This window comes from Ovis canadensis, chromosome 13 (assembly GCF_042477335.2).
Source record: "Ovis canadensis isolate MfBH-ARS-UI-01 breed Bighorn chromosome 13, ARS-UI_OviCan_v2, whole genome shotgun sequence".
Taxonomy (NCBI): Eukaryota; Metazoa; Chordata; class Mammalia; order Artiodactyla; family Bovidae; genus Ovis; species Ovis canadensis.
In genome coordinates this window covers 77,459,957-77,475,859 of record NC_091257.1, presented here as the reverse complement: position 1 = coordinate 77,475,859, position 15,903 = coordinate 77,459,957, and the positions used below count along the sequence as shown (strand labels likewise).

At 46.9% G+C, this 15,903-nt stretch overlaps 1 long non-coding RNA gene across 1 annotated transcript; it reads right to left on the bottom strand.

Moving 5' to 3' along the window:
- Window positions 1-1,311: 1,311 nt before the first annotated feature.
- LOC138417907 (uncharacterized) lies at window positions 1,312-7,212 on the bottom strand. Its single transcript, XR_011248334.1, has 2 exons — window positions 7,181-7,212; window positions 1,312-2,023 (listed from the first exon to the last, which is right to left on the bottom strand). It is a non-coding gene; the product is annotated as an uncharacterized lncRNA (long non-coding RNA).
- Between the last annotated feature and the right edge of the window lie 8,691 nt (window positions 7,213-15,903).

The window sequence follows — 15,903 nt, the reverse complement described above, 5'->3', positions numbered from 1 at the left end:
TGATCTTTGCCAGCAGGTAAGGCCTTGCTGCCCAGGAGGATCTTAAGTAGACTTTCACGCTCCCTAATCAGATGCTGGTTGTTGAGAAGGATGGCTCCCAGCAGCCCTTCCTGAGCCAAGATGTCTTTGTTGAGAGCATTTGTTTGGCTGGGAGGGTTTCCAGATCCCATTCCAGTGCCTCCTCCTAGACTGTCATGAGCCAGCAGAAGCAACGCATTGCTGTTGACTGGTCTCCCATGATGGGGAGTCTTGCCATCCACTGGGGTTCCCATGTGGCCAGTGTTTCCCCATTTTACTTCTCCAGTGGAGCCAGAGTAGTCAGAGTTGCCATGTCCTGACTGCCCATGACCTAAGGATGTCTCAGCCTCAGACCTGCTATGATGATTATGTCTCCCACTTCCAAAGTGACTGTGGCCAACAGTTATTCCTGCCCCTAAATAACCAGAATCTATGGATCATGAGGTCCCTGAATGAATATGATTAGACACCTTTCCTCCAAGCTGACTGTTTCCTCCTACTGATTCAGCCCCAGATTGAACAGAGCCATCAGATGGTCCAGCCTCAAGCTGACCACTCATCGAACCAGCCCTAGACTGACCTGATGCACCGGATGACCCAGCTCTAGGCTGATCCCGTCCATTCACTGGTCTAGTTTCAGACTGACTAAGATGATGAGATGACCCATAATCAGACTGGCCATTGCTTCCAGATGATCTTGCCTCAAACTGATTGTCACCAGCAGATTTCTCAGGCCCAGGCTGACCATTTGTTGGCCTTGCCCCAGACTGCCCATTCCCTCCAGATGACCCTGTCCCAGTTTGACTATGCCCAGTAGATGACCTGTTCCTAGTCGTTAACCCTGTCCCCAGCTGATCCAAACCACCAGATCTCCCTGACTCAGGATGCTCATGCACTGGCTCTGTGACAGGCTGACTGTAGCCACTAGATAACCAAGCCCCAGACTGTCCATCTACTGACCCTGCCCCAGGCAGACCACAACCCCTAGCAAGCCATCCCCAGCTGGATCATTCATTAACCCTGCCATAGATTGACCCAAACCACCAGATGATTTAGCCCCAGACTGACCATAATCATTAGATGACCTACCACTAGTCTGACCCCTCACGAAACCTGTCCCCAACCGAACCCAAACCCTCAATAATTCAGACTCAGACTGACCACTCACTGACTCTGTCCTGGACTGACCATACACTCGAGATGACCCTCTCCCAACTTGATCACGGACACTATGTGACCCAGTCCAAGTTTGAACACTTATTAACCCTGACTCTGACTGACCAAAACTACCAGTTTTCCTTGACCCAAGTTCACCATTTATTGACCCTTCCTCAGATTGTCTAAAACCAAAACCACTAGATGACCCAGCCGTAGACTGACCATAGTTGCCAGGCATGGCTGCCCCAGACGCGAGACCGCTTCCTCGAGGAACAGCTGCATGACGGTCTCTGCCTGAGACGCCCGTACAACCCATGTTCTTACTGCCAGGGTGGGTGAGCAACGCGTGGTCAGAGTAGCCGTGGCTCATCCTACCATCTCGATCAGTCTGGAGGGATTCCCTTCTTCGTGGCCCGAGGACCCTTGGCTGATCACAGGACTTCTGTCAGCAGGGTCTCGGCCACTCGTTTCACCTTGAGCAGGGTTATGTGTGGTGGCCTGATTTGTCTCGAGCATCCTCACGGGTGGAACTGGAGTAGGCACAGCCATTCTCACTGGGGGTGTGGTCAGCAGGCTGGGGTTCTGGGGCCAGTCTGGCTGCCTACTGAATTTCTTAGACTGGGCACTGTATTCCGCGACGTCTTCAGTGTCAGTGTCCTTCAGATACACGAGCTTCTGGTCATACTCAGGGAAGCTTCGGTCTTGGAGTGGATGGATCCTCTGCTACTTCTAGGACTCCTGATGGCTTCAGCCTGCCGGTTGCTCCCACTGAGAAAGCCGGGGCTAACCACACCATCGCTGCCAAGTACCTGGCCAGGCTTGAGAAGGAGACCTCCACTTCTACTGCCTGCTGGGACAGACACATGGGTGAGTCCAAGACCTCCCCTTCCCCCACAGAGATGTAGGACTATGGCGCTCAGCTCAGAACCGTTCTGTGGCCACAACCAGGAACCAGGATAGGGATCACCCTCACAAATTCGGAACAGAGATTCAACCTCTCACTAGTTTCTTTTTTTTTTTTTTTCCTGAACGACGCTGCTTGGGGATCATCAGCAATCGAACCAATGCCCTTGGCAGTGAAGCATGGAGTCCTACCATCTGGACCACCAGGGAATTCCCTCACAAGGTATTTTTGAGCACTTGACCCAGGAGGCAATGACAATTGAGATACAAGGTGACCACATTTGGGCCACCTATGATGGAAGCGAGAAAATGATGATACTGAGGAATAAGCACTGTGGCCTCATAGGGTATAGCTATTTAGTGGTTGACAGCCACCCAGATCTTAGTTTTAGGATCCTGGGAGATCCAAGGGACTTCTAAACTCTGAAATCAGTGGATGACATCTCTTCCCTTTTTATAAATTGATTTTCTTTCTGCTAACTGCTTTGTAGGGGAGGTTGCTGTTTCTTGCAGCCAAACAATATGCTGCGCTATACTCAGTCACTTCAGTCATGTCCAACTCTTTGCAACCCTATGGATTGTAGCCTGCCAGGCTCCTCTGCCCATGGGATTCTCAGGCAAGAATACTGGAGTGGGTTGCCGTGCCCTCCTTCAGGGCATCTTCCCGATCCAGGGATTGAACCCACGTCTCCTGCACTCTTGCATTGCAGGTGGATTCTTTACCCACCAAGCCACCCAGGAAGCCCACCAAACAATCCCTAAAGACAAAAATTGGCATAAGAAGTGAGGTTCCAGATAAGCAGACTTCAGAGAAAACGTGGACCAGGCTATGGTCTTGAGGCACAAGAGGGGTTTCCAAAGAGCCCTTCGTTAAAGACTGGGAACTGCAAGCCCATGAGGTGTGGTTCCAAAGCAACTGTTAAACTTTCACTTGCAATCTCCTGGGACTTCGATCATCAGAGATTAAAGTTAGAAAGATTTACTTGGGAACTAAGTGTAAGAATAGGAGATTATGGTAGAAAGGGTAAATTAGGAGTTTGGGATTAACAGATACACTGTAAATAAAATAAACAACAAGGACCTTCTGTATAGGACAGGGAACTGTAATCAATACCTTATGATAACATACAATGAAAAAGAATCTGAAAATATATATATACATAACTGAATCACTTTGCAGTACACCTGAAACATTGTACAATAATTTTAAAAACAAAAGAAGACTGTGTGAGACAGCAGAGAGGTGATGTGTGGTTTGTATTAAATATATGATCTAGACCCCCAAAGGTGATCTGAAAGGGATTAGGCACCTCTGGGGAAGGCAGTGGGCTTCCAAATGCCTCCTGTATCACTTTGCAAATCTAAGAACCTCTAAGGAAGTGACTTGGTGGCAGGTGCTAGCTTGTCCAACAGAGGTGAGTTTGTCTCTTCTAGAATCTCCTTGGAAGGAGCTCCAAGGAAGGATGGGATGACTTACCTGTTTGGGAACTGGAGCCTCCAAACTGAGCAAGACTGGTACTAAGCAGGCAGCAAGGGAAAAGGAGAGCCCACAGAAACATTCCCATGATCGCTCTAGGCTCGTGTGGAAACAATGGTTGGTCAATAGGGCAACACTGATCTGGGATCCAGGAGCCTAGCCATCTCATCCAGTCTTCACCATCACTTTCATTTGGGGCTTAATCAAGCCACTCAGTTTCTCTGAGCCTCCATTTCTTTATTTGTAAAGCTGGAACTTTTACTCGCCCTGCCTCTTGAGAGGGAAACATGACCTTACAGAAGCACTTTTGAATGTGCAGTAAATTCTTGGGCACACTTGAATCTAATAACAGTTGGCATTTACCAAGCTTGTTATGTGCAAGATATTGTGCTAAGGACTTTGTCTCCATCACCATATTTCATCTTCATGAGAACCTTATAAGTTCTATTATTATGCCCTTTTCTTATGGTTGACAGTTCTATTTTATTTACTTGATTAATAGCTAGTTCTTCCACTGAACAGACATGCACACATAATGTCTCATATTTGCCTGTTTAATGCAGGGTGGGGTAAATGAGGTGCAGAGAAGTTAAATGACTTGCTCAAGATGAAATGATTTATCTTGATTCTGGAGACTGCCATGAGAGCTCTGCCCAAGCCAGGTTGGCCGATGGGGCTCTGCCCTCCTTGTTGCAGCTAGAGCTCCTGTCTTTCTGAGGGAACAACCTGAACAGATGCTGGGAGCAGCTGTTGGATAATGGCCATCAGCCTGCCTACAGAGGGCAAGTGCATACATGCAGACACGGGGCACACAGCTGGGAGATGGCAGTCAGAATTCAGAGCCTGGCAGGCTGGCCTGGAGCCCACACTTATGGCGTGATGCTTCAGCTGGTCAACGTGGTTGAGGCAGCAGTCACCATTTACATTTACATTTACATGTGCTGGTCCCCATGCCCGGTGCTTTCCATTCACCATTTCACATAATCAGATCCTCAGAACAATACTGAGAGGCACACAGTATTAACTCCAATTTGCAGATGAAGAAATGGAAGGGAAAAGATTTGCTCAAGATCGCTTGGTGGGTAATGACAGCGAGAATTGTGAGAGATGGTTATTGCTTGAATCCACTCTCTAATACTTGGGCTAGTGGATGAGGAAGACTGCATTTTCCAAAGATAGCCACAACTATATATTTATCTTGTCTTACGTGTTATTACAATACTCTGGCCAACTGATGTGAAGAGCTGACTCACTGGAAAAAACCCTGATGCCGGGAAAGATTGAAGGCAGAAGGAGAAGGGGACGGCAGAGGATGAGATAGTTGGATGGCATCACCGACTCAATGGACATGAGTTTGAGCAAACTGCGGGAGATAGTGACAGACCAGGAAGCCTGGGGTGCCGCGGTCCACGGGGGTCACAAAGAGCTGGACGCAGCTTAGCAACTGAACAGCAACGTATTATTACACCTGGGCTTCCAGGTGGCGCCAGTGGTAAAGAATCTACCTGACAATCAGGAGGTGTCAGAGATGAGGGCCCGATCTCTGGGTGGGGAAGATCCCCTGGAGAAAGAAATAGACAACCCACTGCAGTATTCTTGCCTGGAGAAGCCCATGGACAGAGGAGCCTGGTGGGCTACAGTCCATGGGGTCGAAAAGATTCGGACATGACTGAGCAACAGTATACACACTATACACACGCTATTACAATATTACTGATACTCTCCCCACTGAGAGGTGGACTTCCCTCTCCTTGGATGGGGGGTTGGAGCTGGGATAGGGAGATGCTGGTGATTGCCAAAACGAATGCAGCACTACCGAAGTGATGCCCTGTGACTTCTGAGTAAGCAAAAGTCGGTAAGTCGTGTCTGAATCTTTGCGACTACATGGACTGTACAGTCCATGGAATTCTCCAGGCCAGAATACTGGAGTGGGTAGTCTTTCCCTTCTCCAGCAGATCTTCCAAACCCAGGGATCAAACCCAGGTCTCCCTCATTGCAGGCGGATTCTTTGCCAGCTGAGCCACAAGGGAAGCCCCTGTGACTTCTGAAGCTAAGTCATTAAAGAGGCAGAACTTCCACTCACTCTCTGCAGGCACTCGCCCTCGAACCTCAGTCCCTGTATTGTGAGGAAGCCCAGGCCAAACACAGACTCCATGTATAGGAGCTCCAGCTGATGGCAGCAACTCCCTCACTGGAGGTGCCTGCCTGGCTCCTGAAGGCATTTAGATATTTTTCAAAATAGACACACATACATACACACTGTGGATCCATCCTCAGGACTGCCGGTTAAGAAGTCAAGGCCAGACCTGTGACTAAACTGAGCTGGATGGAGGGGAAAGGGACACAGGGTCGGTATCAGAGGGCAGTGGGCGAGGGCGGACCTCATTCACCCCAGGGGAGGGGGGAAACAGATATGGGATGGTGGGCCTGAGCTCTCCCGTGATGGTTGCTCATGACATCTGGAACATCAGTGAGGGATTCCAGAAAGAATGGGCTGCCGCGCTTCTCCAGGCCTTGGGCTGATCAGGGTGGAGGCACAAGTAGGTGCCCCTAGAGCCACGCCACAGGGCGGCATGCACAGCCATTGCCCAGGCAAGGGGATTTGTTTGGGGGCTGAGTGCACTCCGGGGGGAGGGGAGGCAGGTGAGAGGAGAAGCTTGGATTCCTGGGGGATTTAATTTGATTTAGAGAAAGCTGATAAATATAACGTGGATCTCACAAATACTTTACTTTCAGTAAAAGAAGGCAGTCTGATTCTGCTTACATGAAGTTCAAAAGCAGATGAGACTTACCTAAGGTGACAGGTCAGAAGACTGGTCACCTCTGGAGGGCAGTACTGAGCAGGGTAGGGCATAAGGGAAACTTCTGGGTGGAAATATCTTGTCTCTGGGCTGGGTGTGGTTACAGGTAGATACACACACATAAAGAATCATCAAGCTGCATTCTTTACTACATGTAACTTAAACCTCAATTAAAAACATATGAAATTAGAACTTTCCTGGCAGTTTAGTGGTTGGGACTCTGCACTTCTAACGCAGGGTTCAATCCCTGGTCAGGGAACTAAGATCCCACATGCCATGCAGTGGGGCCAAAAAATAATAAAATAAATTTTTTAAAAAATTTTAATATGTGAAGTAAAGAAAGAAAGGTGGTGGGTAGGCAGGAGGGGTGATCTTTGCCCCCTGAGGGTTTGCTGCCATGCTTCCTGGGCTCTGGGGCATTCGTCTGTCCCTCTGACTCTCTCTGAAGTCAGGACACATCTGACATTGTGTTTTCTTTCTTGGTAGCACTAGGAGGGGGTTGTCTCGTACAGCCCATGCACCTGCACTAGCAGGCAGCAGGTGAAGGAGGCAGGAATTATTCCTCATAAGTGGAACAAATGGAATAAGAGAGCTAGGACCACTGTTGCTGCTTGCAGACACTCAGTGTAACAATCCTCGCCCAGCCTCTCCCCTCGGCATCCAGCTGGCGGGAGCTCAGCCCTCCTCCTCACCTGGGACAGGTATGAAGCAGCCCAAGCAGCCCTGGGAGCCCTGTTTTCTTTGGGGCAAACAGGGGGGTCCGTGGAACAGCTGGGCCATGTACTGGGCACCTCCTGAGAGCCGGGCCCTGCTCAGCACTCACCCCAGGTCATTTCCAGTGTCCCCTCCTCCCAGGCAGCGAGTGTTCTGTGTCCTTAATATTTACCAGACCTGAGCAAAACAAACCCAGAATGTCCATGAGCTGACAGACCTTTGGTCTCCGGACAAGTGGGCTTTGAGTTCCCTCAGGTATGACGCTGGCTGTTTCACAGGCATGATATACTCAAGGTTGAGGGAAAACATCTAAGGAAAAATGTCTATTCAGGTCTTCTCGGTTTTTAATTGGATTACTTCTTTTTTGGTAATAAATTGTGTGAACTGTTGTATGTTTTGGATATTAACCCCTTATCAGTCGTATGATTCACAAATATTTTCTCCCATTCAGTAGATCGTCTTTTTGTTTTCTTAATGGTTCCCTTTGCTGTGCAAAAGCTTTTAGTTTTGTTTGGCCTCATTTGCTTATTTTTGCTTTTATCTCTTTTGCTTAAGGGGATAGATCCAAAAAGTTACTGCTGTGATTTATGTCAAAGAGAGGTCTCCCTCTGCAAGATATGAAGGCAACCTAAGTGTCCATAAATAAGTGAATGGATAGAGGATGTCTCACACACACACATATATGTATATATGAATATTACTCAGCCTTAAAAGAGAATGGAATAATGCCATTTGCAACTACATGGATGGACTTAGAAAGACTTTCTATTTCACTTCCTTAATGAAATAGACAGAGAAAGACAGATGCTCTGTTATCCCTTGTATATGGAATCTAAAAAATAAAACAAAGGCATGTATATAACAAAAGGGAAATGGATTCACAGACACAAAGAACAAACTAGTGGTCACCAGTGGGAAGGGGCAAGAGAGGGGTAAGGTAACCATATGAGATTAAGGATTAAGAGATACAAACCACTATGTATAAAATAGATAAAATAGAGAAGAGAAATGTAGCCATTATTTCATAATAACTTTAAATGGAATGCAGCCTATGAAGTACTGAGTCACTATGTTGTACACCTGAAACTAATATTATAAATCAACTATACTTCAATTTTTGTTGAGGGTTCCCATTTTGCAGACCTAGAAACTGAGGCCTTAGGGTCACCTAGCAGGTCAGTGATGTAACCAAGACCTGAAGCTGGGTTCCAGCTCCTTCCTTACCTCCACCTGGCTGCTCTCCAGGCTTCTGAGTGTGGGGACTGCAGCACCCTTACCTGGAATGTGGCTCCAGTCACCCAGGACCTATGGGCCTCCTCTGCTTGACCACAAAGTGAGAGCCAGGAGTGGAGATGAGCTTAAGAAGTAGGAGGGCCAAGGGGTGGGCCAGGGATGGAGGGGCTGGGCAGACGGCCTGAGGAACCCGAGCAGGGCTCTGGGGAGGACTGGCCACTGCTGGTTAATACCAGAATAGGGAGGAGGATGGTGCAGAGCCACGGCTCTACCCTGGAGGCTTAAGGAGGACCGTCCGCACCAGCAACCTGGGTGGGAGTTGTGACTTCCTGAAAACACCACGAATCCTTATGTGTACGTGCCTGCACACCTGTGTGTGTGCACTGTGTGTGTGTGTCTACAGACTTGTCAGTGTGTGCACTGTGTCTGAGTATGTGAATACGTGTGTGCACCTGTGTGTGTGTGGGGGGGGGGGCAGGGCTCTCTGGTGTCCTCATGCCTCCAAGGGCACTTCCACGAAGTTCTGGGAAGAAGCCACAGCTTTCACCTGATTCCCAAGGCAACCTTCACCGCCTGGAAATTTGCTCCCTACCCCAAGGCCACTCTCACGAAGTCTCAGTTTTCTTGCAGAGAATGAATCGCTGACTTGGGGAATAGTATCAGCCCTTCTGTGACTGTCCCATGGTTCCTCAGAGAAATCTCAGAATTCCTAACGGGAACTGAGGGGACACTCCAGATTCCCGAGGGATGCTAACCTCTCCGTATGAAATCTATTTCTATAAAATAGAGGTCTTTTATTTCCTTCTAAGCAGAATTCTCGGTGTTTCCTGACAACTGGGTGTTTCCTCAGAAATATCATTGTTTCATAAGCATGTCAGAAATAAATGCTAGAGAGGATGTGGAGGAAAGCAAATCCTCCTACGCTGTTTGTGGGAGTGTAAATTGGTGCAGCTACTATGGAGAACAGTGTGCAGGTTCCTCAAAAAACTAAAAATAGAGTTGCCATATGATCCAGCAATCCCACTCCTGGGCATACATGTGGACAAAAGATACACACACTCTAATGTTCACAGTAGCACTATTTACAATAGCCAGGATATGGGAGCATCCTAAATGTCCGTTGACAGATGAATGGATAAAGATGTGTGCCACTTCTTCGCAACACCACTGACTGTAGCCCGCCAGGCTCCTCTGTCCATGGGATTCTCCAGGCAAGTATTTTCGAGCGGGTTGCCATGCCCTCCTCCAGGGGGATATTCCTGAACCAGGAAATGAAACCAGCATCTCTTTCATCTCCTGATTAGCAGGTAGGTTCTTTCCAGGTAGTGCTACCTGGGAAGCCCCACAATGGAATGTTACTCAGCCATAAAGAAGAATGAAATAATTCCATTTGCAGCAACATTGATGGACCTAGAGATTACCATACTTAGTGAACCAGTCAGAAATAGGGAGATGAATGCCACATGATATCACTTTTATATGGAATGTGAAATATGATGCAAATGAACTTGTGTACAAAACAGAAAGAGACTCACGGATGTAGCAAACAAGTTTATGTTTACCAGTCGGGGAGGGATAAAGTAGGAGCTGGGGACTAACAGATACACAGGACTGTGTATGAAATAAACAACATGGACCTACTGGATAACACAGCACAGGGAACTATATTCAATATCCTGGAATAAACCTTAATGGAAAAGAATGTGAAAATGAATATATATTTTATGCATAAAACTGAATTACTTTGCTGTTCACCAGAAACTAACACAACATTGTAAATCAACTATACTTCAGTTCAGGAAAAGATGTATGGGGGAAAAGAAAGAAAAAGAATGTCAATGTCTCTGAGGAAGCCACACAAATCCTGTGGGAATTCCAGGGAGCTCGTCAATGTTCCTAAGGAATCTAGATGTACCTGGGAAATTCTGATTCTAGCTGAGAGAAGAATTACAATTTCCCTGGACATAGCAGTCATGCCAGCACTCTTCCCCTTCCCAAGGGGGCACTGAGGGAATCTGGGAGGCCCACAGGCTGCCCCTGGAGTCTACACCAGGATCTGAGGGTCCCCTGGGCTAGGAGCAGGACCTTGAGTGTATCCCTTCTCATTTCTGGGTCTCAGGTTCCCACTAGGTACTGGCTTTAGTGGTGCCTCCCTGATGGACAGGGTGGGTAACTTGCGAACTGCAAAGGGTGGTACCCACTGAAGGGGCTGTTGTGACCACGAGGATGGATGTCTCTGTTACTATTCACTCAACTTCACTGGGGGTCTCCCGGGGCCCATGCCCAGTGGAAAGGAATCAGAGGCAAGGCAAGTCAGAGGCCCCTGACCCCCATGGGCCTCTTCTCAGCCCATTTCCTTATCCCTCCCAGGCATCCAGGCTGTCCCCAGTGCTCTCAGGTGCCGCTGCTGTGGGAGCCTGGAGTCGGTCACAAGGACACATGGGCTAGGTGGGCTGCCAGGGGAGGGCTGGCTGATCTGTGAGCTGCCTGCAGGCTCTTGGCCCATTTCACACCTCATGCAGCAGAAGGAAGACAAACAGCCTCACCAGGGTGGAGTGATGCCAGGCCTGAGGGATGAGACAGCGTGACCAGGATGAGTCAGGGGTGAGTGCACACAGAGTCAAAGAGCCAGGTGGCCCCCTGGCTAAGTCCCTTCCACCCTGGAAGCCTCAGTTTGCACCGTCTGTGAAAGAGACGCATCAGGGGCTGGAGACGGCCGTCTGGGAGGGTTATCCGCTGACAGCGGGGCAAAGCAGCCTGGCCAGCTGCCACCCCCACCTGCAGTCTGTTCATGCCCGGAGTATAGATGCACCACCTGGGGAGGGGGGCTCCCTTTCCCTTTCTGGGGGACTTCTGTGGGCCATCGCTCTACAGTCTTGGAAGACACACTGTGCTTTTTAATCAGACCAAGAGTAAATTCCACAATTCTTTTTGTTTGCACTGAGTCATAGAATTTTTAAAAAATACCGTGTACTTCTCACACCCTTGAAGCAGAGCATACAGACGTTAAGTGCACACAGAGAAGCAAAGAGCTGTGGGAGATGGTGTAAAGTGAACCTTCCCATGTGTTGTGTGCTGAATTGTGACCACACCACTCCACAACTGATATGGTGATGTCTTTGCTCCTGTACTCAGAAAATGACTGCATTTGCAAGCAGGGTCTTTAAAGAGATGATTAAGTTCAATGAAGTCATGAGGATCAGCCCTAATCCAATAGGAAGGGCATCCTTGTGTAGCCAGGCTGCTCCATTCAATACTCTGCAATGACCTCTATGGGAAAAGAATCTAAAACTAGAGTGGATATGTATACGTCCAACTGGTTCACTTTGCTGTACAGCAAAAAGTAATACAACACTGTAAATCAACTATGCTCCAAGAAAAATTAAGGAGAAAAAAAAGACTGGTGTCCTTGTAAGAAGAAGAGGTTGGTGCTAAGAGAAAGTCAAGGCAGGGAATATGAAGGGTTGACAGGAAGGGAGAGAAATTTTAGACACAGAAGTCAGAGAAGGCCTCACTGAGAAACTGACTTAGACAAGATAGCACAGGATAAGAGAAGCAGCTATAGTTATAGCTAGAGGGACGGGCAATCTGGGCAGAGGGACAGCAGTTGCAAAGGTCCTGGGGTGGGAAAGATGCTGGTGTGTTGGAGGGATAGCTGGGAGGCCAGTAAGGCTGTCTTGAAGCTGACAAGTAGGAAAAGAACAGAGGATGAGGTCTGATAGTCAAGGAGAGAGGTACTTCTTTGCATCCACAATATAATCCACAATGAGAAATAAATTTTCAAATCTCCCTTGACTTTAAGGCACTAAATATTTAAAATAATCTTTTAGGAACTTCCCTGAAGGTCCAGTGCAGGGGGTGCTGGTTCAATCCCTGGTCAGGGAGCCAAGACCCCACATGCCTGGCAGCCAAAAAATCAAAATATATAACAGAAGCAATATAGCAATGTTGTAACAAATTTAATAAAGACTTTAAAATGGTCTACGTCAAAAAGTAAAATAAACTTTTAGATTATTATTGTAGAAGAGGAAAACATTTTTCTCTACACTTCCAGATTCTTTTGATTGGCCTATTAATTAAACTGAAATAAGGTAGATTAACAGAAGAAAAATGCATTTAATTACGTATGTATGGGAGTTCTATAAAAGTATGAGAAAGAAAAAGTGAAAGTCGCTCAGTCGTGTCTGACTCTTTGCAACCCCATACAGTCCATGGAAAACTCCAGGCCAGGATTCTGGAGTGGGTAGCTGTTCCCTTCTCCAGGGAATCTTCCCAACCCAGGTCTCCCACATTACAGGTAGATTCTTGACCAGCTGAGCCACCAGGAAAGTCCAAAAATACTGGAGTGGGTAATCTATCCCTTCTTCAGCGGATCTTCCCGACTCAGGAATTGAACCGAGGTCTCCTGCATTGCAGGCAGATTCTTTATCAGCTAAGCTACCAGGGAAGCCCAAAAGTATGAGAATCAAAGCTAAATGCAGCAGCTGACACCTCTACGCCATCCTGAACTAAGGAACTGCATACTGGCCTGGGGCCCAAAGGGGAGGAGAGTAATTCACAGGACAATAAGGAGAGGAGATGTTTGCTAGTTAGATGTATACCCTGCCATAGAGTTAGGTTATTCAGATAGACGTTATCTCTGGTGGGACTTCCCTGGTGGTCTAGTGGCTAGGACCTCGTGCTCCCAACGCAGTGGGCCTGGGTTCGATCCCTAATCGGGGAACTGAATGCCACGTGCCACAACTAAAAGTTTGCATGCTGCAACTAAGGAAAAAACAGATCCCGTTTGCTGCAATGAAAATCAAAGATCTTGCGTGCAGCACCTAAGACTTGGCATAGCCAAACAAATAAATTAACTAATTTTAAAAAATAACAGTAGGTACTATTTTTTAAGTTATCTCTGGTAATAGCTCTCTCCTTGAGCCAGGCCCCCTATTCAATTTTTTAAATAATTAAGGGAGAGGTGAAAGTTTTTCTTGAGTCTGTCTGGTGGGCTTGATTGCCTTCAGCTCAAAATAATCTACACGCCAAAGTGGGGTATTTGAGGGTCACATATTCTGCTCCCCTTTGAGCTTCCCTGGTGGCTAGGTGGTAAAGAATATGCCTGCAGTGCAGGAGACCTGGGTTCGATCCCTGGGTTGGGAAGATCCCCTATAAGAGGAAATGGCAACCCACTCCAGTATTCTTGCCTGGAGAATCCCATGGACAGAGGAGCCTGGCAGGTTACAGTTCATAAGGTTGCAGAATTGGACATGACTGAGCAACTAAAATACTATAATGTATTACATTTTTAAATGACAATTTAACACAAAGTAATATTGATTGAGAAATGGATGTTTTAAGGAAATGGATGGCTTTTTCCCAATTAGCTGTTTTACCTGTGAGTTAATTTACTCATTACTAGAAAGCAAGGTTCAGCACCCATCAAAGACCTAATTGCGTCTTCAGAGAGCTAAGTGCCATGAACAATTCTGTATACTTTTTCAGCAAATAAACAGAGAGGCATGAAAGGAGTTTTATTAAAACTGTGTTGCTCAATCCTTTGAACTGCTTTCGATGTATATGACAAAAATCACGAGGGGATGTATTATCAAATATGTTTCTCAATAACTCCAAGTAGGTTAAGACTAGGAGCAATAATAACACTCCTCTTTTGTTGAAAGCAAATTGAAAACCACTTGGCTTGTTACCTGGACATTCCAGGATCACTCACAGCCCATTTATTCCAAGCCCTGGAGGTGATATTCCAAGGCAAAGCTCTTGAGTAGGAACCAGGGCAGAGAGAAAAATGTTTTATAATGAAGTTCCAAAGAAACATTAGAAGAAGGAAAGGTGGTAAGGTTTGTGGAAGAAGCCACTCTTGAAAAGAGGGTTCTGGGAATGAGAACATAGGAAAGTTGGGAATCAGTAAATGGATCCCCATAAAAATCCTATAAATGAAGCCACAGAGAGTTTTCTTATAACTCTGCTGCAACCCACAGGACTCACAACATGGTGATGCTTGGAAGATGCATCTGTGGATTCTGGGTTTAAATCCTGAGTCTTCCTTTTATTATCAGTGTGTTTTCAGACTGCATAACCAACTTACGTCTGTTTCCTCATCTGTAGAATGGGAGCAAGAATAAAGACATTAAAGAATACGAAAATAAAGGGTTTGGCCATGTGGCACCCATCACAAGGCAAGTGCTCAGAGGATCTTAGCTGCTATTGTGATAAGACTTTACTTCTCTCTTTGGTGGTGTTTTATCACCATTTTACCATTTTTATTCTCATTAATTAGACTATCTTGGGAGTGAGGGAGCCCAAGAGGCAGGACTTCTGAATCCCACCCTCCTCAACCCAAGCAGCTCCACTCTCATCTATTTTTCTATTTGGGTTGTCCAGAAACCCTTACTCATTTTTTCATCTTGATTATACTATACTTGATTATCCCTGATGGCTCAGACAGTAAAGAATCCACCTGCAATGCAGAAGACCTGGGTTCAATTCCTGGGTTGGGAAGATCCCCTGGAGGAGAGTATAGCAACGCACTCTAGTATTCTTGCCTGGAGAATGAATCCCCAGGGACAGAGAAGCCTGGTGGGCTACAGTTACAGGGTTGCAAAGAGTTGGACACAACTAGGTTTAAAGCCTTTTATTATTCCCTGGTGGCTCTGCAGTAAAGAATCACCTGCAATGCAGGAGACCCAGATTCCCTCCCTGGGTCAGGAAGATCCCCTGGAGAAAGAAATGGCTATTCACTCCAGCATTCGTGCCTGGAAAATCCTATGGACAGAGGAGCCTGACAGGCTACGGTCCATGGGGTTGCAAAGAGCTGGACACGACTGAGCAACTAAGCACAATGATAGCTTACGGTGAATGATGTCAGATTCATGATCTCCAAAGAAGGAGATTTAACTTCAGGACCAGGGACCAGGCTTGATCACTCAAGAGCTTTTGTGTAGCAGAGTTAACTGTGAAAAGGGACAGAGAATGTTCCTGACATAGACATCTGAAGGGGGAATGGAGAGTGCCCCACTCGCCAGTGTGACACGACTGAGCATGCATACACCTCAACTCACAATCCTTAGTACAAGGATTATGCTCAACTCAGTTTATGCTGAGTTGTTTTGTTGTATAATCATCAACTCTGGGCTTAAAAAAAAAAAAAAGCAAGTCTGTCCTTTTCTCCTTCTTGAGAACGCCAGACCCCTCTCTCCTCCTTGGGGATCCCGGACTTCTTATCAACCTACCTAGAAATTGACTTTCTCATCAACACAGCGCATACTGATTATACTATATTAGACTATAGTGTGATGTGATCTCATTGAGGTTGATTACCTCAATCCTAGTAGGTATTCTCATCGGTAAACTAACTGATGAGACAATTCAGTATGAAAACCCTTTGGTGCAACAATTATCGGCCTTACCCCCACCTCCTCTGGTCACTTTGCAGGACCCTATGTTAGGGTGGGCTTAAATGTCACCCCATCATCTCTGTGGGTTAGGCTGGAAGCATGAGCACCAAAGTCAGGACAACCTGCATTTGAATCTCAGCTCTGCTCTTCCAGCACTGGGTGGCCTCCAGTCCTCTCTCTGAGTCTCAGGCTCCTCGTCTGT